The 20,431-nt window shown below is 47.4% G+C and overlaps 1 pseudogene; it reads left to right on the forward strand.

Annotated features, from left to right (window-relative positions):
- Positions 1–20,431, forward strand: part of LOC117455484 (glutamate receptor ionotropic, NMDA 2D-like) — a 233,194-nt pseudogene that overhangs the window by 8,254 nt on the left and 204,509 nt on the right.

Genomic DNA, 20,431 nt, shown 5'->3' on the forward strand with positions numbered 1-20,431 from the left:
TCCACCCACCCTTTAAGTAGCTTGTGCTACGTCGCAGCGTCATTCAAAATAAGCACCTCTTCTCGCTCCGCCTTAACAAGAAGGGCCGTCTGGTGAGACATCTCACTTCATGTTATTCTGAGGCCGGGGGTTACGTAAGTAACCTATAGTTCTCATTCATAACACTCCGTTCGATGTCTCACTATGGGATATTGAAACTCCCGTATTGCTAGACATGCTTATCTCGAAAATCACCAAAACAACCAGAACTTAACAGGTAGAACCCTTTCTCAACACGGGGCCCAGCACTGCGCGGGCCACACTTGGAGCAGAGACATCTAGCCTGTAAAAGCGGTCAAAAGTGAGCGGTGAGGACCAGCTCGCTGCTGCACAAATGTCTTGGATGGAAACACCCTTGAACAAAGCCCAGGATGTAGCCAGTCCACGAGTAGAATGAGCATGCAGGCCCGTTGGTGCCTGCAAACCCTGACTCGTATAAGCCAGAGCAATCGCTTCCACAATCCAGTGGGAGAGCCGTTGCCTGGTAACGGGCTTGCCCTTATGAGGGTTAGCCCAGGATACAAAGAGTTGGTTATTGCATCGAAACTCTTTTGACCTGTCCATATAGATGCGTAAAGTACGGACTGGGCACAGCAAATTCGGCCGCTGTTCCTCAGAGGAACACAGTGGCGGAGGAAATGCCTCAATGTTAATGGGGGTACATAAGCCAACCACCTTAGGTACACAGGCAGGGTTGGGCTTCAGCAACACTCTCGTTTGCCCCGGGGAAAACTGAGTGCATGAAGGATGTACAGAGAGCGCATGAATGTCACTGACTCGCTTGGCAGATGCCAGAGCCAGTAACAACACTGTCTTCAGTGACAGGTGTTTCATGTCAACTTCTTCCAGGGGTTCAAATGGAGGTAGAGTGAGCCCATCTAAAACCACTGCCCATAAGGGCACCAGTGACCTGGAAACAGGGAGGAGCCTGCGAGCCCCTTTCCTAAAACGGCAGACCAAGGGATGTTGGCTAGCCGTCTTTCCCTCAAAGCCCACATGGCATGCAGCAATAGCAGCCAGGTACACTTTGATCATAGAGAAAGCTCTGTGTTTATCAATCAGGTCCTGTGGAAATGATGGAATCACCCCGACAGGACATTGAAAAGAGATGTGTCCTTTTTGAAGGCACCACTCCTCAAACACCCTCCACTTACAGTCATAGAGGGACCTGGTGGAGGAAGCTCTGAATAGTGTTTATCACCTTCTGAGGGAGTCCCACTGTATTCAGGTTATACCACTCACGGGCCAGGCCCATAGTGCCAAGCGCTCTGGGTGTGGGTGAAAAATCGCTCCCCCCGCCTGAGACAGTATGTCCCTGCGTAGCGGGAGCTGCCACGGCTGCCCGCACAGCAGCTGATATATCTCCGCCAGCCAGTACATTGCAGGCCAGTGTGGAGCTATCAGGATAAGTGTGTGGCGTTGTTCTCTCACTCTGGCCAGAGTTGGGGGTATCAGAGCCAGGGGTGGGAACACGTACAGAAGGACCGGAGGCCAAGCGTGCGCGAGCGCGTCCATGCCTAACGGTGCGTTTAAATCGCGCATTGAAAAGAACAGCTGACATTGAGCGTTTTCTTTTCATGCGAACAGATCCACCGCGGCCCGGCCGTAACGCACCCACAGCTGACTCACAATTATTGGATGTAGAGTCCAGTCTGCATAAAGTGGTATACCTCTGGACAGCAGATCTGCCCAGAGGTTCATCACTCCTGGTACGTGCGTGGCTCTCAGAGAGAGGAGACGTCCGCAGCTCCATAAGATCAGTTTGCGTGCCAGCATGTGTAACTGGAGAGAACGCAAACCCCCTTGGCGGTTTATATACGATATTGTGGTCGTGTTGTCTGTCCTCACCAGGACATGATGTCCTCTGAGAAAAGGCAGAAAGCGTTTCAGGGTGAGGAACACCGCTAAAAGCTCCAGATAATTTATGTGTGACCGTTGGAGGTCTCTGCTCCAAAGACCCCTCACAGGTCGACCTTCGTATATCCCCCCCCAGCCCGTCAGACATGCGTTTGTGGTGACCACCTTCCGCGATAGGACAGCACCCATAGGCACACCCCGTACTAGAAAAGTTGGGTGAAGCCAGTGGCGCAGTGCCATTACGCATTTCATAGTGACTATCACTCTCCGCGCGCCATGACGCACGGGGTCCAGTCTGAGGGCAGCTACCCAGCGCTGAAACTCCCTCATGTGTAAGCGTCCCAGTCGTACCACCAGGATGGCTGACGTCATGAGCCCCAGTAACCGCAGACATGATCTGAAGAAAACATATTTGCGTGGCTGGAAATGAGCGAGGCAAGCCCTGAAGGCTTTCACTCTCTCTGCTGACAGGCGGGCTGTAAAGGGCACCGAATTCACGCGTAGGCCCAGGAAGAGTACAGTCTGGGCTGGGGACAACATGCTCTTTTCTGTGTTTATTACGAAACCCAGGTCGAGCAGGTGTTTTACGAGGACATTCGTCTGCGTAATAGCCTCTTGCTCCGACTGTGCGAGAAGGAGCCAATCTTCCAGATAAGTTCCCAGGCGAATACCCTGTTGTCTTAACGGGGCTATCGCGGCTTCCGTACACCGTACAAACACTCGTGGGCTGAGAGACAGACCAAAGGATAATATACTGGGATGTGGAAATACGCATCTTTCAGGTCAACTGATGTGAACCAATCGTTTTGGCGCACGAGGCGCAACAGAGATGTGTGAGTGAGCATTCTGAATTTGTATCTTTTGAGATATTTGTTCAGAGCCCTCAAATCTGGTATAGGCCGAATCCCGTCCCCTCCCCGTTTGGGAACGAGGAAATACCGCTCTGACTCTGTTTGGAGGGTATTATAGATATAGGATCTCTTGCTCTAGAATATGGGCCGAATCTCCCCAGGCTTGCGAATGCAGAGTGCCCGAAAAGTGAGGGCTGGTGACGGCGAATTGGAGTCTGTAACCCTGTGTTATTGTCTTGAAAACCCAAGCAGAATCTGTGAGCATCCTCCACTTTTCACTTCTGTGTGTCTTTATTTGTTGTGTTATGGGGCCCTCTAGTGTCTGAACACGGTGGTACCCCAGGTTGACAACCCCGGTCGACACTGCGCATGCGCGTGGCGGTGATGCCTTCACAGCCCCGTACATCGTCCGCCTTCTGAGAGAGGTAGCAGCCACTCTTAGAAGGGGGGTAGACGTTAGACTGTTTATTGTTTTTATTGTCTTTCTTTTCATTTGTATTGACTGCGCCCTTGGCTTTAAGCCTGGAAACGACAGTGGAAAATTATTTATTAAAAGACAATAGTGATGACATGTGTTTGTGTGACTTAAACGAGCAGCGGAGCTTGCTGTCGTTGATGTTAAGTCCATTTCCCTCATGGCGCGAACTTGAGGATGACGTTCTGACATCACTCGAGGCGGCGGGAAGATGGGGGCATAGTTGCATCCCGGAAACACATGAGCATCTAACACTGGAACGTGTTCTGGAGCTGGAGAACAGGGAACTTCCAGCTCCTTTATAGAGGAGAGGAGGCTGTCAGGCTGCCCTCTTCTTCTTCCTCGTCTGGTGGCTGAAAGTCTGGGCCGGCTGTGCCTGAGCGGCTGATGCCGGAACCGGAGACTTTCTTGGCCAGCTCGTCCTCGCCTCGTGTCTGGGCTGGAGACCCGGGGTGGGCTGTGGCCCCTGCTGTTTCGGGATCTTGAAATGGGCAGGACGTGAGGCAGCCTGAGCGAAGGACTGCCGCGGGGCAGTTGAAGGCGGCGGCTGGACCCTTCGGGGAAGACAAAGCTGGAGAGCCTCATCCTCCTTCTTTTTGGATTCACACCGCTGCTGCATCGAAGCTAAAGCGGAGCCAAATATGCCCTCGGGAACAATAGGCATGTCCAAGATGTCCTCTTTTTCCCGGTCTGGAAGGTTCGTCAGGGTAAGCCACCTGGCTCTCTCCTGTACCACCATTATCCTCAGTGCTTTGCCCGTGGCTTGGACTGCACAGCGCTGTACACGGAGGCAAATGTCCGTGATCGCTGCGATTTCGTCCCACACGGCAGGCTCAGGTTTGATCGTCATGTCCTCGCAGAGCTCCGCCTGGTAGGCGGTCAGCAGCGAGGAGACGTTGAGCGGATGACAGCGGTTGGCAGATGAAACAAAGATGTCATCTTCGTGCTCATCCGAGTCGGATAAGAGGAGCTCAGAGGCATCCTCTTCATCCTCCTCCATATAATCCAGCTGTAGGACATCCTCCGCGGGTGGAACCACGGTGAGGTCCAGTTGGGAGCCCCAGCTTGACATAGCGCGGGGCTCCGCTCTCGCGGCTCTTGCCGCCACCGGACCCCAGCCTGACACGGCGCGGGGCTCCAATTCTGCGGCTACCGCCGTTGTTGAGCCCCAGCCTGACACAGCGCTGGGCTCAATCTCCGCGGCGGTCGCCACCATGTCCCGATTGCCGGCCGGCGAATCAACGGACATGAAGGGGTCCCGTCCCGACAGGCTAGCTTGGCGTGCTAGCCGTCAGCGGAGGCTCTTGATGGTGAAGCGGGCAAAATGCCCGCACAAACCTGGGGGTATCGATAGCTTCCTGGGCGTGTTCCAGCCCAAGGCAGGACGAGCAGACCTGGTGTTAGTCCGTGCCCGAGATCCTAAACCCGCAGCCTCCGAGCCGAGCCTCCGAGCCTCCGACTCCTCTGGTGTGAGGGAGAGAAGGGTCCATCCTCGTTTGCCGGGGTGTCGGAGCGGAGGGACAAGCTAGTAACAGGTATGTTACCGAGAAAATAAATCCAACCTTATCGTTATTCCGAAAGGAAAAACGAAGGGGTAGATCTTTCTTTAAAAAATATTAACGGGTGTGTTAATATCTTTCTTATCTCCGTCTCCTCTGGTGTGAGGGAGAGAAGAGTCCGTCCTCGCTCGCCGTGGTGTTGGCGCGGAGGGATAAACTAGCAACAGGTATGTTACTGTTTGAAGAAAAAATCAAACCTTACCGTTATTCCGAAAGAAAAAACGGCAGGGCAGATTACAATATTAACTGGTGTGTTAATATTTGTTCAATTATTCTGCAAAGCAAAACAAGTAACCGGCAAGCGCCCGTCGACCGAATGTTAGCTTGGGTTCAGTCTGTGGACCGTTAAGCTAGCCCGGTTACTGATATTCGAGATGTGCTCTGAAGCGAGAAGAGGTGTTTGAATGACGCTGCGAAGTAGCGCAAGCTACTTAAAGGGTGGGTGGATTCCCTGACGTAGACGTCAAGATCACCAGCCAATCAGGATTGGTGTAATGAGATTGATGCTTCTGTTTGCATACAACTTCCAGCTCTGTGGCAGGAGGTCCCGCCTCTTTGCCCTTATTTGGAGCAGGCGGGAGTTAGACTCTGACATCAGTGTCGAGCCGTTAGTGTCGGACTCCGCCCACTTTAGGCTTCTCGTCAACTCTGCAGAATTCTATGGTTGACGTCACGGACACTACGTCCATTTATATATACAGTCTATGGTCTAAACTGAGGCCGTTTTGCTTTTCTATAGGTTGTATAGATACAAGCATGGTTTTATACTATCATGTTTAATCATGTTTTATGCTGTTTGCTAAGACTTAAGTCGCTCATAAAACACAGGAGGTATGGAAACTAATACCATATGTTTGGTAGATTTGGCAGCTGATATTACACAACACATTTGTCTTATTTCATTTAAGTGGTGGATATAGAGTTGCTGCAGGGAGGCTGCAGTGGCTGCGCACAGCTGATTGACAGCTGGAACACAAACCACCAAATAAAAAAATAAACATTAAAGGGGACATATCATGCTATATTTGAACAATATATAATATATAAATTAGTATATAAATATAGTTTTTTTTTAAAAATACCAAACAGATCCTGCATTTTAGCCATGCCTCATTTCGCTCTATTTGCTCTTTCTAGCCCTGTTTTTGCAGGGGGCTGATTCTGTGAGCTGCAGCTGACCACGCCCCCCTGCAGGAGAGGGGAGCATGCTTTGAGATCAGCTGCTGGGCTGTCAGAAGAAGGGGAGAAAAAGAGATGTCTGTCTTCCGTGTTTTATTCTTATAGAAGTAAGAAGGGAAGTAACGGGGCAGAAACCCTCCTTTTTTTACGCAGCGCTCCAGACATAGACATCAAACGGCGACACAGTTGCCAGTTACTTTGGCAATAGGGCAGGGATATCTAGATACTTTCCAAGGTTTAACATAATGAATTGTGCTACTTTTAAAGCAAGCAATGATGTTTTCAAATCTGTAATCAAAAAGCTCCTCAAAAACGCTATTGAAGCAGTTCCTGCCGTTGCTACGTTAGTTCAAACAGTAACAACGGACTATTTTTCTTAGCGGATTCATGTCAATTTAAATCAATACAACTATTTTTTTAAATCAATAAAATCATTTTCTTAATCCGTAAAAGCATTTCAATTAATATTGGGAGTCATATCGTTACTTTGTTGAGAATGTGGTCATGTAATAAGCGGCATAATGTGCAGCGACTTGGTCATTATGGGGAAAATAACACCTTCATGCCGATCTAGATCCCTCCAATTCGCGTCGGGCTCCTGATCAGCCTGTCGGTGTTCTTTTCCCCATAATGACCGCGTCGCTGCACATTATCCCTTACATATGATTATATATAGAGTCATTATTCATTTGTTTTAAAGCAGGAGGCGCAAACGCTTGACTCGCGACTCGGGGAGGGAGAAAAAGAGCCACAGCGGAGAATAAACAGAAGGGCAACCATGGCAACCATGCAAGGGAAGTCTTCTTTGCTGCTTTTGTGGCAGACTACAGCGCCACTTACAGGCCTGGCATATGTACTACAGCGTCTCCAGCGCTTTTGAGCGGCAATGGCCGGCCGTGGCCCAACCTCTCATTCCCCTGATAGGTGGATCTAGATCCCTCCGCTTCGCGTCGGGCTCCTGATCAGCCTGTCGGTGTTCTTTTCCCCATAATGACTGCGTCGCAGCACATTATCCCTTACGTAGATCGCCCTCAGTCTACCTGGCCACTAAGGATGTAATATAATGTTCCGCTGTTCCGAGTTGTGTTCTAATCTGTCAAAATGACGGACTGCTTTCAGATTTTTACATTGCATTTAGCTGACGCTTTTATCCAAAGCGACTTACAATAAGTGCGTTCGACCAACAAAATACGAACTTGAAGAAAACAGAATCATATAAGTACATCAGGCTTCATAGAGCAAAAACATTTCAAGTGCTACTCAACTGGCTTTAGATAAACCAGCCCTTTATTAGTATATAAGTGCTTTGTTAATAGTTCTATCGCTTGAAGTGGAGTCGAAAGAGATGATTTTTCACTCTGCACCGGAAGGTGTGTAAGCTATCTGCTGTCCTGATGTCAATGGGGAGCTCATTCCAACATTTTGGAGCCAGGATAGCAAACCCACATGTTTTTGCTGATGGGAACTTGGGTCCCCTTCGCAGCGAGGGTGCAGCGAGCCGTTTGGTGGATGCAGAGCGGAGTGCACGTGCTGGGGTGTACGGTTTAACCATGTCCTGGATGTAGGAAGGGCCAGATCAATTTGCAGCATGGTACGCAAATACCATTGTCTTGAAGTGGATTCTAGCAGTTATCGGAAGCCAGTGGAGGAAGCGGAGGAGCGGCGTGGTGTGGGAGAATTTAGGAAGGTTGAAGACCAGGCGAGCAGCTGCATTCTGGATGAGCTGCAGAGGTCGGATGGCACATGCAGGTTAGACCAGCCAGGAGGGAGTTGCAGTAGTCTAGGCGTGAGATGACGAGAGCCTGGACCAGAACCTGCATCGCTTTCTGGGTCAGCTGGGGACGCTTCCTCCTGATGTTGTAAAGCGTGTATCTGCAGCAGCGGGTTGTAGCAGCGATGTTTTCAGTGAAGGACAGGTTGTTATCTAGGATCACACCCAGATTCCTTGCAGTCTGAGTCGGGGAAACAACAGAGGGGCTGATGTTGATTGTTAGGTCAAGAGTGGGACAATCTTTTCCCGGAAGGAAAAGCAGTTCAGTCTTGTCAAGGTTGAGCTTGAGGTGATGATCAGACATCCACTGAGAGATGTCAGCTAGACAAGCAGAGATGCGTGCGACGAACTGGGTCTCTGAGCGGGGAAAGGACAGAATTAAGTGGGTGTCGTCAGCGTAGCAGTGGTATGAAAAACCATGCGGGCTAATGACTGATCCGAGCAAGTTTGTGTACAAGGAGAAGAGGAGGGGACCAAGAACAGAGCACTGAGGGACCCCTGTAGTTAATTGACAAGGGTCGGACTCGGACCCTCTCCAAGTAACCCTGTAGGTGCGGTCTTTAAGGTATGAGGTGAGGAGAGTTGTTTAAAGTCAGCGCGTTCAAGTGTTTTAGACAGGAACGGGAGGAGAGAGACAGGCCTGTAGTTTATAACATCTGACGGGTTGAGAGTGGGTTTCTTTAGGAGAGGGTTTACTCTTGCCTCCTTGAGACTGTTTGGAAAGTGACCAGAAGTTAGAGAAGTGTTGATGAAATGGGTGAGAAACGGTAGAATATCAGGAGTGATAGTCTGAAGGAGGTTTGAAGGGATAGGGTCCAGAGGACAGGTGGTAGGGCGGGCAGAGGTAATGAGGGTAAGAACCTCACTTGGAGAGAGAGGGGAAAAGGAGGTCAGTGTGCGGGTGGAAGGAGGGTCTGGTGACCCAGCGGTGAGTAGAGGTGAGTCAGAAAAAGAAGAGCGAATATCATCAACCTTTTTTTCAAAGTGGTTAACAAAGTCGCTTGACAGAAGGGAGGAGGAGGAAGGGGCTTTGGGGGGGTCCAGGAGGGAGGAGAAGATGGAAAATAGTTTTTTGGGATTGGAATAGGAAGATTGGATCTTATCTTGAAAGAAAGTGCTTTTTGCCTGAGAGATCGAAGCAGAGAAAGAGGAGAGGAGAGCCTGATAGGTTAGGAGGTCGTCACGGTGTTTGGATTTCCACCATTCCCGCTCTGCTGCCCTAAGGATGGTTCTATTAGCACGCAGTGCGTCATTTAGCCAGGGAGCAGGAGGGGACTGACGAGCCTGCCGAGATGTGAGAGGACAGAGAGAGTCCAGAGAGGATGAGAGAGTAGAGAGGAGAGTTTCTGCAGCAGATTGGAACGAGGCAGCAATTGGAACGAGTCAGAGGAAGGGAGGGCTGAGAGCACCGATGAGGCAAAGGTAGAGGGGGAGAGGGAACGAAGGTTACGGCGGACAGGTGCAGGAAGAGAAGAGATTTGTTTGTTATGTTTGGAAAGGGGTAGAGAGAATGAAATGAAGAAGTGATCGGATGTGTGGAGCGGGTTTACATAGAGGTTAGAAGTAGAGCAGTTCCTTGAGAATATGAGATCAAGGACATTGCCAGCTTTATGAGTTGGTGGGGACGGAGACAGTGAGAAAGCAAAGGCGGTTAACAGAGATGTTAGTTCGTCTATCTTCCCCGTCTGGATGTTGAAGTCTCCGAGAAGTACAGCGGGAGGGCCAGTTTCAGGGATGTGTGAGAGGAGATGATCCAAGTCCTCCAAGAAGTCCCCCAAGGCGCCTGGTGGATGGTAGAGAACAACAATGGTTAATTGTATAGGATGGGTTACTGTGACGGCATGTAATTCAAAGGTGGAAGGAGTGAAGTTAGGTAGCTTGAAGAGGGAAAAGCTCCATTTGGGAGAGAGCAGGAGACCAGTGCCACCTCCTCTGCCAGTGGGTCTGGGTGTATGGGAGAAGGAATATGCTGTGGAGAGAGCTGCTAGGGTGGATGTGTTGGATGGAGTAATCCAGGTCTCAGTGAGAGCAAGGAAATCCAGAGACTGCAGGGAAGCGTAGCCAGAGATGAAGTCAGCCTTAGGAACAGCTGACTGGCAGTTCCACAGGCCGCCTGAAACTAGATGTTGGATGTCAGTGGAGCATGTGGGATAGACGAGAGCAGGCCGGTTATATCGATTACGAGATACACGGGGCCAGTGATAATTGCGAGAAGACACATAAACAGGAATGGAGAAAATACACATGATTATAGCATGAGGGGCTAAACAACCAAATAAAATAAAACACCAGCAATACTTAGCTCAATCAAAGTAGGATTTGCCTCCTCTTTGCCTCCCTCGTGACTCCCGCAGGACTCTAATGTCGTTGCCAGTCTGACGCTGACGCTCCAGTAAAGTGCTACCTAAAATGGACACCTGATTGCTGAGTTCTCACAGCTGTGGGGCCACGTCCCTTTAATTAGTTAACTCTCTGCAGCTGGTGGCCCTCAAAAGGAAATCGAGACTGGCTTCCTCCTGACTTGTTATTGTCTTTTAAGTCAATTACATTAAAACCTAAGTTATAAAGTTATGAGTTTAACCCTTAATACAGTTACACCTACTCAATAAAGCTTAGTATTCTACAAATGTTTAAATCAAAGTTAACCCTAGCAGTCAGTTAGTTCAGTTTTAAGGTTTCAGTCAAATGACCTGTCCCAAGTTTCTGCCTGACAGATACTGTAGCGGTTTTGAGATTTAAAATCACAATTTCAGTCAGATCAACTACAGAGCATTGATACAGAGTACACACACTGAAACAGAGAAGTCTAAAAACAGAATGGTACTCACACAATTCTAGAAGTCTCCAGTTGCTTTCCTGTCAAAATCGAGTTGCACACTTTTTTCTTCCACTTTTTCCGTCATTGTTAGAAAAAATCCGTCATTGACGGAAAATATTCGGTTAACGCGACCTCTGGTCTGTGCGTATTTATTTGCTTTGTCCTACGTAAGCAACCTTCCCAAGTGAATCCTACGCAAGGCTTTATAAATGAGGCCCCTGATCACAGGGATGCGTTCAAATGTAGTCAGTAATTTGAGGAACTGTCGAAATGGCGAACGCAGATACATTTGAGCTCGCAAATCCTCCAGCATCATTGAAGTCTCCGGTTTGGGAAAATGTTGGTTTTGCAGTTACGTAGAAGGATGACGGACAAAGTGGACCGAACCAAAGCTGTTTGTCGGCATTGTTCAACTAAAATTGGTTACGCGGCAGGCAATACATCAAACTTGCACACTCATTTGAAAAGACATCACCCGAACGTGAATATCACCGGTACCAAAAGAAAAAAGACTAAAGTGCAAACCCAACTCCCGCTAGCATTTAAGCCTCCACCACTCGCAAAAAGTTCAGACCGAGTCAAAGCTATTACAAATGCCAAATATCTTTATGTTGCCATGGCTGTATCTGCTACCTCTGTCCCTAGCAAGAGGGTGTTCTCCACAGCAGGAGACATTGTTTGTGCCAGCAGATCTGTCCTTTCGGAAAGCAATGTGGACAAGTTCATTTTTCTTTAAAAAAACATGAATATATAATATTATTTCAGTTCATCGAAATGCTGCACCTTAATGTTTATTTTATTATATTTTGTATTATTTGAGTGAATATTCACAGTTTAATAATAATTAAAAACCCCAAACAAATATGTTGTGTTTTGTGAGTAATACACAGTAAAGTTCAAATTCATATTCAATTCAGATTCAGTTCATCGAAATGCTGCACCTTAATGTTTATTCTGTATTTATTTGAGTGAATACATTATTCACAGTTTAATAATAATTAAAAACCCTCACAAAATATGTTATGTTTTGTGATCATTCTTTCTGCTGTACCGAAAACGTACTGAACGGTGACCTAAAAACCGAGGTACGTATCGAACCGAAATGTTGGTGAACCGTTACACCCCTATTCAGTCTTGTTCATTTTCATTGTACAGTTTGTTTATCTCTTCATTCATTCATTCATAGTATCACAACAGTGGATGGAAGTCCGCACCTCAACTCTGAGCTCCTTGTGATCAAACTGGCGAAGGTAACGAATAATGATGCCATGCTATTGATTCATGTTATCATTCATGTATTCATTCATTTGTATATGTGTCTTCATGTCAGAACACTGGAAAGGTTTTGTTATAAACATCCTAGATCAAGTACTGTATTAACTCTTTTAAATAACATTCGTAGTCGTATTTTCCAGGTCTGGTCCGTAGCCTATTTTCTTATCAAATGCTTCCCTTTGAGAATTGAGCTGTCAGCTTCTATTAGCTTTCATTTGCTCCCCTGAATCGCTACATAAAAACAAGAGTAAAGTCATCAAGCCAGCCACAAAATCACTATTGCTCCTCCTCATAACATTAGGGAAAGTGTTGGCAATTTCCACAACTTGATGCATGTATCCTCAATTCATTACCGCTGCTGACAGTTCTTTCATGAGAGGTAATCAAAGCAAAACCACAGCTACCAGAGCCTTCTTATAAAAGCAGCAGTATGTTTGCAGACGTATGTATGCAACAGCCACGTCTGTTAGTAAGCCCTGTAGGAGGCGAGTCGCCCTATAATCCAGGAGCTTATCTGTTGTGTTTGTGTTGTGAAGCAGCTTAAATTGTGCAGGTACAACACACACTCTTCTCCTGACAGGATGCCAGTCCACTGCAGAGACTTTTCTCCGATGTTATCTCTGTGAACATTGATTGCCAATCAGAGAAGCACAGAAGTCCCATTTTTGAAAAGCCTCCAACAGCTGTTCCAATACTTAATTAAACCAGAACATGTTTTTTCAGCAGTACACATGTGCTAGCCTTGTAAGAACTATAAATACGAGATATTATGCTAATTTTCGGGTTCATATTTCTATTTTGTGCATCTATTCTACTGTGACATGTTTACAAACTTTAATGTTCAAACATTGCTTATTTTTCTCATACTGCCTCTGCAGCACCTCTTTTCACCCTCTGTCTGAAACCAGAGGCCAGTCTGCTCTGATTGGTTAGCTGGCCGTCTCTGTTGTGATTGATCAACTGCCTAGAGATTTGTCTCTGCACATCTCTTGCCATTTCAGACCATTTACATGCACACAAACCTATACAACTCAGTGCAGGAAAGGGAAAACTGCAAGAAGCATAATAGACCCTCTTTAAATCTGTATTAGAAGATATACTTTATTCTGTTGAAGGTTTAGGACCATACTCATATTTCAGTAGTGTAAAGTACCTTTACTCAAGTACTGTACTTAAGTAGATTTTTGAGGTACTTCTACTTTCTTATATTCTATGCTACTACTCAACTACAATTTGCACTTTTTATTCACTACTTTTATTTTCCAATATTTATTAATTTATTTTGCAGGTTCATAATATTATGAATAAAACTAAATTGACTAATGGATTAAGATTTGACTAATATACATGGCTGCAGAAAAAGTCAGTGAAGTTGGCTCCACCTTTACAATCTGCAAAATTAAAATGATGTTCACATTAAAGGGGCCCTATTATGCTTTTATGAGGTTTTCCCTTTCCTATAGTGTGTTATATAGGTTGTTGTACATGATAATGGACTGCAATGGCTAAAATCCCCAAATCCACACCAGAGGGAGTTCCTCTCACCATCATCTTTTACTTTTTAAGTACAATTGTATATGTCAGACTGAAACATGTTGTCACAACCTTAAGGAGAACCCAAATGCAGCACTCGAGAAACCAAGGAGAATTGGTAATAAACTTTATTGGAGATTCCACTGGATCTGAGGAATACTAACCGGGCAGTTTAACGCACCGGAGGACAGCGGGCAGAAGGTGAGTCAGGGACAGGCAGAGAGTCAGGGAGTAAGCGATGCGGTCAGCGTAGATACAGGCAGGGTCGGATAACAGGCCAGACAGGATAGTCGAGGGACAGGCAGGATCAGGGAACAGGCAGAGCAGGCAGATCGAGGACAGGCAGGGTCGGAACCGGGTAGGCAATCTAGTATCAAACGCGGGAAAGACAAGCACGAGGCAAAGTACAATCTGGCAAAGAGTGTGTGTAAGGTGCGGGTTTAAATACTGGCAGAAGCTAATGGGTGCAGAAGAGAAAGAGAGTGAGCTAACGAGTGGGTGTGGAAAACAGGTGAGACAGGTGAATGGAAAACTACTGGTGAATGATGGAGCAGACTATGACACATGTAACATACTACATCTCTGTGTATCTCTACACTGTAGTATTACAACTTTTACTTAAGTTAAAATGTGGATTACTTCTTAAACGTATATTTAGCTCTCTTGTTCACCCTTTAATTTATTCTCCAAGCTTGGTGCATACGAATAAAAGAAGCGGCAGCTTAATGAAGTGTGATGAGAAGCTTATGAAATGTCCTCTCAATGAGGCTGATACCTTTTGTGTGAAGTGCTTTGTCTCACTGTGCAACCTTTGCTTGACTTCCAGGGTTTGGTGTTTGAGGAGGAGAGACCGCCGCCACCGAACCAGGCCCCTCTGGCCCCTATGCTGGAGTTTGTCTCCGCCCAGACGGGGGTTCCTGTGGTAGCCGTAGGGGGAGGGGCCAGCCTGGGACGAGAGCAACAGGTAGACATTGATTTATTTACGTTGCATCATCTACCCTTTTTATTTCTATTGGACTAATTATAGGACTGTCTGTAAAAGATGAAACAAAGATTGTAATAAATAATGAGGGCAGTGTTTGAAAAAATTACCTCTCAAGCACTACTGTTTGAAATTAAGGTAAATATTGATTCTTTATGGTTGGAGGATACATTTCATAGGTCCCTTTAAAAAACAATAGTCAGGTGAAGCTTAACATGTTAACAGTTTTGCTGTAGGCATTCCTTCTGTTCCAACTGACAATAAAATCATCACAGATACAAATGCATTTTCATTTTAAATGATGGGGGACAAAATCCACAGTCCTTGTTTTGTTCAAAAATCTATTCCAAAGTTCCTCTGAGGATAATATAATGCTTATTTTTACATTCCCTCTTTGTTAAAATATTGAAAGTAGCTCAATGGGGAAATGCAAACAGTTAATGACTTAAACAAATTATAAAGCTATCCTTTGATTTAAAGGGTGCTTAGGGTTTAGTTATGGTTTGTGCCAGCCGTTGCAGGCACACATTAGATTATGTATTTTATCAGTAAATGACTATCCAGAAATGTAGTGAATGAGACTGCAGTCTTTCCCTGGAAGGCAACTGTTCCTTTATATCACTTTTGGGGCACTTTTGATGTATATGTTTTAAGTGTGAAAATGGAGATGGATGCAGAGAAAAGAATAAGGGATTGACATGCTGCAAACGGTTTGGCATGCTTATGTTGCATGAACCCTAATTATTCTTCTATTGGATCACCCAACAACTGTTTCTTTACTGAATGTTTTCTCATGAGGTTTACATTAATGACATAGCAAGTCCTCTTTTTCTAAAGTATGATTAATATAACATTTGAATCATAAGTAATACATCAATCATGTTTGCATACATGCATCATAATTCATTTTGCTGGCTGCTTGGGAGCAGTGGAAAAATATGTTACACATTAAAATAGTATGACCTTTTACAGTATATATGGTAAACATAGGAGGAAGTAATTATCTATTTACACATCCCGCAGACATAAAGCCACACTAACATGTATTAGTTGAGATTTTGGCCTCTGGATGTCCAATATTAACCCTCCTTCCAGTGTTGTTTTGGTCTCATATAATTCCTAAATAGTCTGTTTGTTCACCTGCTAGTTGCTAACTTTGTCTGCATGCTGTTTGGTGCTGAGTTATTTCTATGAGAGCTGTGGGACTCGAGCAGAAAGTCAAACAAATAAAGTAATGCGGAAAACGATGCTTCCTCCCTGAAGAACCAGCACCTTACCGTGGTAGAGAGGTTTGTGTGCCCTGATGAACCTGAGGGCTGTGTTGTCTGGAACCTTGTGTTCCTGGTAGGGTCTCCCATGGCAAATTGGTCTCAGGCAAGGGGCCAGACTAAGATTGGTTCAAAAGACCTCATGAAAGACGACACAAGAAGTGAGGATACCCGTCCCGGAGGAAGCCCGGGGTCCCCTTCTGGAGCCAGGCCCAGAAGGAGGACTCGTCGGCGAGCGTCTGGTGGCCGGGCTTGCCACGGAGCCAGGCCGGGCCCAGCCCGAAAAGGCAACGTGGGCAATACCTCCGCTTCTCCGTCCCGCGGGCCCACCACCCACGGGAAACAGCGATGGGGTCGGGTGCGCTGCCAGAAGGGTGGCAGTGAAAGCGGAGGGTCTCGACGGACCAGACCCGGGCGACAGAAGCTGGCTTTGGGGACGTGGAACATCACCTCTCTGGGGGGGAAGGAGCCGGAGCTTGTGCGGGAGGTGGAGCGTTACCAGTTGGATCTGGTTGGGCTCACCTCTACGCACAGCGTCGGCTCTGGAACCTTACTTCTGGATAGGGGTTGGACTCTATTCTTCTCCGGAGTTGCTCAAGGTGTGAGGTGCCGGGCGGGTGTGGGGATACTCACAAGTCCCCGGTTAGGTGCTTCGTTGTTGGAGTTTACCCCAGTGGACGAGAGGGTCACCTCCCCACACCTGTGGGTTATGGGGGGGAAAACTCTGACTGTTGTGTGTGCTTATGCACCCAACAGCAGTTCAGAGTATACGGCCTTCTTGGAGACCCTGGAAAGAGTCCTGTATGGAGCTCCTGAAGGGGACTCTTTAATCTTGCTGGGAGACTTCAACGCACATGTGGGCAATGATGGAGACACTTGGAGGGGCGTGATTGGGAGGAACGGCCCCCCTGATCTGAAACGGAGTGGTGGTTTGTTACTGGACTTCTGTGCTAGTCATGGATTGGCCATAACAAACACCATGTTCGAACATAAGGATGCTCATAAGTGTACGTCGTACCAGAGCACCCTAGGCAGAAGGTCCATGATCGATTTCGTTATCGTATCATCGGACCTGAGGCCGTATGTTTTGGACACTCGGGTAAAGAGAGGGGCGGAGTTGTCAACTGATCACCATCTGGTGGTGAGTTAGGTCGAGTGGCGGGGGAATCCTCTGGATAGACCTGGTAAGCCCAAACGTGTAGTTCGGGTGAACTGGGAACGTCTGGAGGAGGCCCAAGTTCAGGAGGCCTTCAACTCACACCTCCGGCGGAGCTTTTCGGGCATTCCTGTGGAGGTTGGGGACATTGAACCAGAGTGGTCGGTGTTCAAAGCCTCTATTGCCGAAGCCGCGGCGGGGAGCTGTGGTCTCAAGGTCCTAGGTGCCTCAAGGGGCGGTAACCCTCGAACCTCCTGTGGACACCGGTGGTCAGGGAAGCCGTCCGACTGAAGAAGGAGGCCTTCAGGGATTTGTTATCCCGGGGAACTCCCGAGGCAGTTGCAAGGTACCGACAGGCCCGAAGGGCAGCAGCCTCATCCGTGGCCGAGGCAAAGCAGCGGGTGTGGGAGAAGTTCGGAGAAGACATGGAGAAGGACTTTCGGGCGGCACCAAAGTTGTTCTGGAAAACTGTCCGACACCTCAGGAGGGGGAAGCAGGGAACCATCCAAGCTGTGTACAGTAAGGATGGGACGTTGTTGACCTCAATTGATGGAGTGTTAGGGTGTTGGAAGGAACACTTTGAGGACCTCCTGAACCCGACAACTCCGCCCTCTATGTTAGAGGCAGAGCTGGAGTATTACGGGGGGTCAACACCAATCTCCCGGGGGGAGGTCACTGAGGTCGTCAAACAACTCCACAGTGACAAAGCCCCGGGGGGTGGATGAGATCCGCCCCGGAAATGCTGAAGGCTCTGGGTGTTGAGGGACTGTCATGGTTGACACGTCTCATCAACGTTGCGTGGAAGTCGGAAACGGTACCGAAGGAGTGGCAGACCGGGGTGGTGGTTCCCCTTTTTAAAAAGGGGGATCAGAGGGTGTGTGCCAATTACAGAGGCATCACACTACTCAGCCTCCCCGGGAAAGTTTACTCTAAGGTACTCGAAAGGAGGGTCAGGTCGATTGTCGAACCTCAGATTGAGGAGGAACAATGCGGATTCCGTCCTGGTCGTGGAACGACGGATCAGCTTTTTACTCTCGCAAGGATCCTGAAGGGGGCCTGGGAGTACGCTTATCCGGTCTACATGTGTTTTGTAGACTTGGAGAAGGCGTATAACCGAGTTTCCAGGGAGTTACTGTGGGAGGTGCTGCGGGAGTATGGGGTGAGGGGGTCTCTACTCAGGGCCATCCAATCTCTGTACTCCCAAAGCGAGAGCTGTGTCCGGGTCCTCTGCAGTAAGTCGGACCCATTTCCGGTGAGGGTTGGCCTCCGCCAGGGCTGCGCTTTGTCACCAATCCTGTTTGTAATATACATGGATCGGATTTTGAGGTGTAGTCATGGGGGAGGGGGTCTGCAGTTCGGTGGACTAAGGATTGCACCACTGCTTTTTGCAGATTATGTGATTCTAATGGCTTCATCGGTCTGCGACCTTCAGCACTCACTGGATCGGTTCGCAACCGAGTGTGAAGCGGCTGGGATGAGGATCAGCACCTACACATCTGAGGCCATGGTTCTCAGCAGGAAACCGATGGACTGTCCACTCCAACTAGGGAATGAGTCCTTACCCCAAGTGAACGAGTTCAAGTATCTCGGGGTCTTGTTCTTGAGTGAGGGAACAATGGAGCATGAGATGGGCCGGATAATCAGAGCAGCGGGAGCGGTACTGCAGTCGCTTTACCGCACCGTTGTGACGAAAAGGGAGCTGAGCCAGAAGGCAAAGCTCTCTGTCTACCGGGCCATTTTCGTTCCTACCCTCACCTATGGTCATGAAGGATGGGTCATGACCGAAAGAACGAGATCGCGGATACAAGCGGCCGAGATGGGTTTCCTCCGCCGGGTGGCTGGTGTCTCCCTTAGGGATAAGGTGAGAAGTTCGGTCATCAGGGAGGGACTCGGAGTTGAGCCGCTCCTCCTTCGCGTCAAAAGGAGCCAATTGAGGTGGTTCGGGCATGCCACCTGGTCGCCTCCCTAGGGAGGTGTTCCAGGCACGTCCAGCTGGGAAGAGACCAAGGGGTAGACCTAGGACCAGGTGGAGGGATTATATCTCTTCGCTGGCCTGGGAGCGTATTGGGATCCCCCAGTCAGAGCTGGTTGATGTCGCCATGGAAAAGAAAGTTTGGGGCTCTCTGCTGGAACTGCTACCCCCGCGACCCGACCACGGATAAGCGGGAGAAGATGGATGGATGGATGGATGGATGGGTGGATGGAAAACGATGCTAAGAGCAGAACAATTTGGTAAACACAGTGTGAGGAGAGCGTATTATCTATTTTGACATTGTCCGTATCATGTCATTTGATCCATTGACAATAATTAACATAGACGTTTTAACACCAGCACTTATTATGTTAATAAAGTTAAGGATATGTAGTGTCATTTTAGGCTATATTTATTTTCTGGATTCTAAACATATCAGGAAATATGCTGCTCTAGCCTCCTCACTAAAAGATAATGAAGAAGAGGAAATGTAATATTTGTCAGAATTGCTCTAGTTCTGTCACTGTCGCTAAGCCCATCAGTATCAGAACTGCTTTTCATCACCGAGTTGAGAACATTTGTTAATAATTTGACATTTTCTTGCTGCACACTGTTTGAATGTTGCAGTAGTCCAGATGACAACTGAGAAAAGATGTAGCGTTGAAAATCAATATGTTTTATTCTTGCTACAAAATTCTTGCTACCAAATTAACCATCCAGTGAATCAAGATGACTACCGTTTTCTAGGGCTGTCCCGAATACCATTTTTCGGGCTCCGGATATTCGGTAGTAATCAGCAGCGAATATTCGAATATTCGGTGCGGAGAGATTTGTATTTTTTTTTTAATACATTTTTTTTTCACTTTTTTTTTTCACATTTTTTTTTTTTTTCCCCAAAAGGTTTCATAACACGCTCCGAATCCGAGACACCTGACAACACGCTGTTAAGCAGAAGCGCAGATTGAGCATACTATTACGATTTATATGTATTTATTGTATCAGTACTCGCAAACATTAAAACTAAATGTGTCCTCTGCATTTAACCCAGCGCAGCACCCGGGGACCAAATCTGGTTCCACATTCCGTCTATAACATTTTACAACCTGAACAGTCAAACAAAGATACAAAACACATATTTCAGCTGCCAGCTTCATGTTGCTGGCATTGTCGTGGACAACGGCTACTCGCTTATAATTCGGAATGGCAAAGGCGTCCGCCACTTCTCCAAGCTGTTCTGCAATATTTACTCCCGTATGGTTTACTTCCATTACTTTGGTTTCCAAAACAAAGTTACAGAGTTTCCACTCGCGAGTTATGAAATGACAGGTGACAGCCATATACGCCTCCATACGCACCGAGGTGGTCCAAATGTCCGTTGTAAAATTTACGGCAGTTGAGTTTTCAATCTGAGTTACAATTTGGTCTCGGTGATCGCTGTACTTCAGAGACATGGCATCTAAAATACTGGAGCGTTTGGGGACAGTGTAGCCGGGCTCCATCTTCTTCATTAATTTTCTGAAGCCTTCGCCTTCGACTATGTAAATGGGTCTCATATCCATAGCGATGAAATGTACTATGGCATCTGTTATCTCTATCTTTCTTTTCTCCGTTATCGTTTTTTTTAACTGTAGGGTCTGCTGTATTGTTGAGGATGTTGATGGCTGGGATGCGTGGGGATGCACCTATGGCCACAATG

The sequence above is a fragment of the Pseudochaenichthys georgianus genome, chromosome 11, assembly GCF_902827115.2.
Source record: "Pseudochaenichthys georgianus chromosome 11, fPseGeo1.2, whole genome shotgun sequence".
Lineage (NCBI taxonomy): Eukaryota > Metazoa > Chordata > Actinopteri > Perciformes > Channichthyidae > Pseudochaenichthys > Pseudochaenichthys georgianus.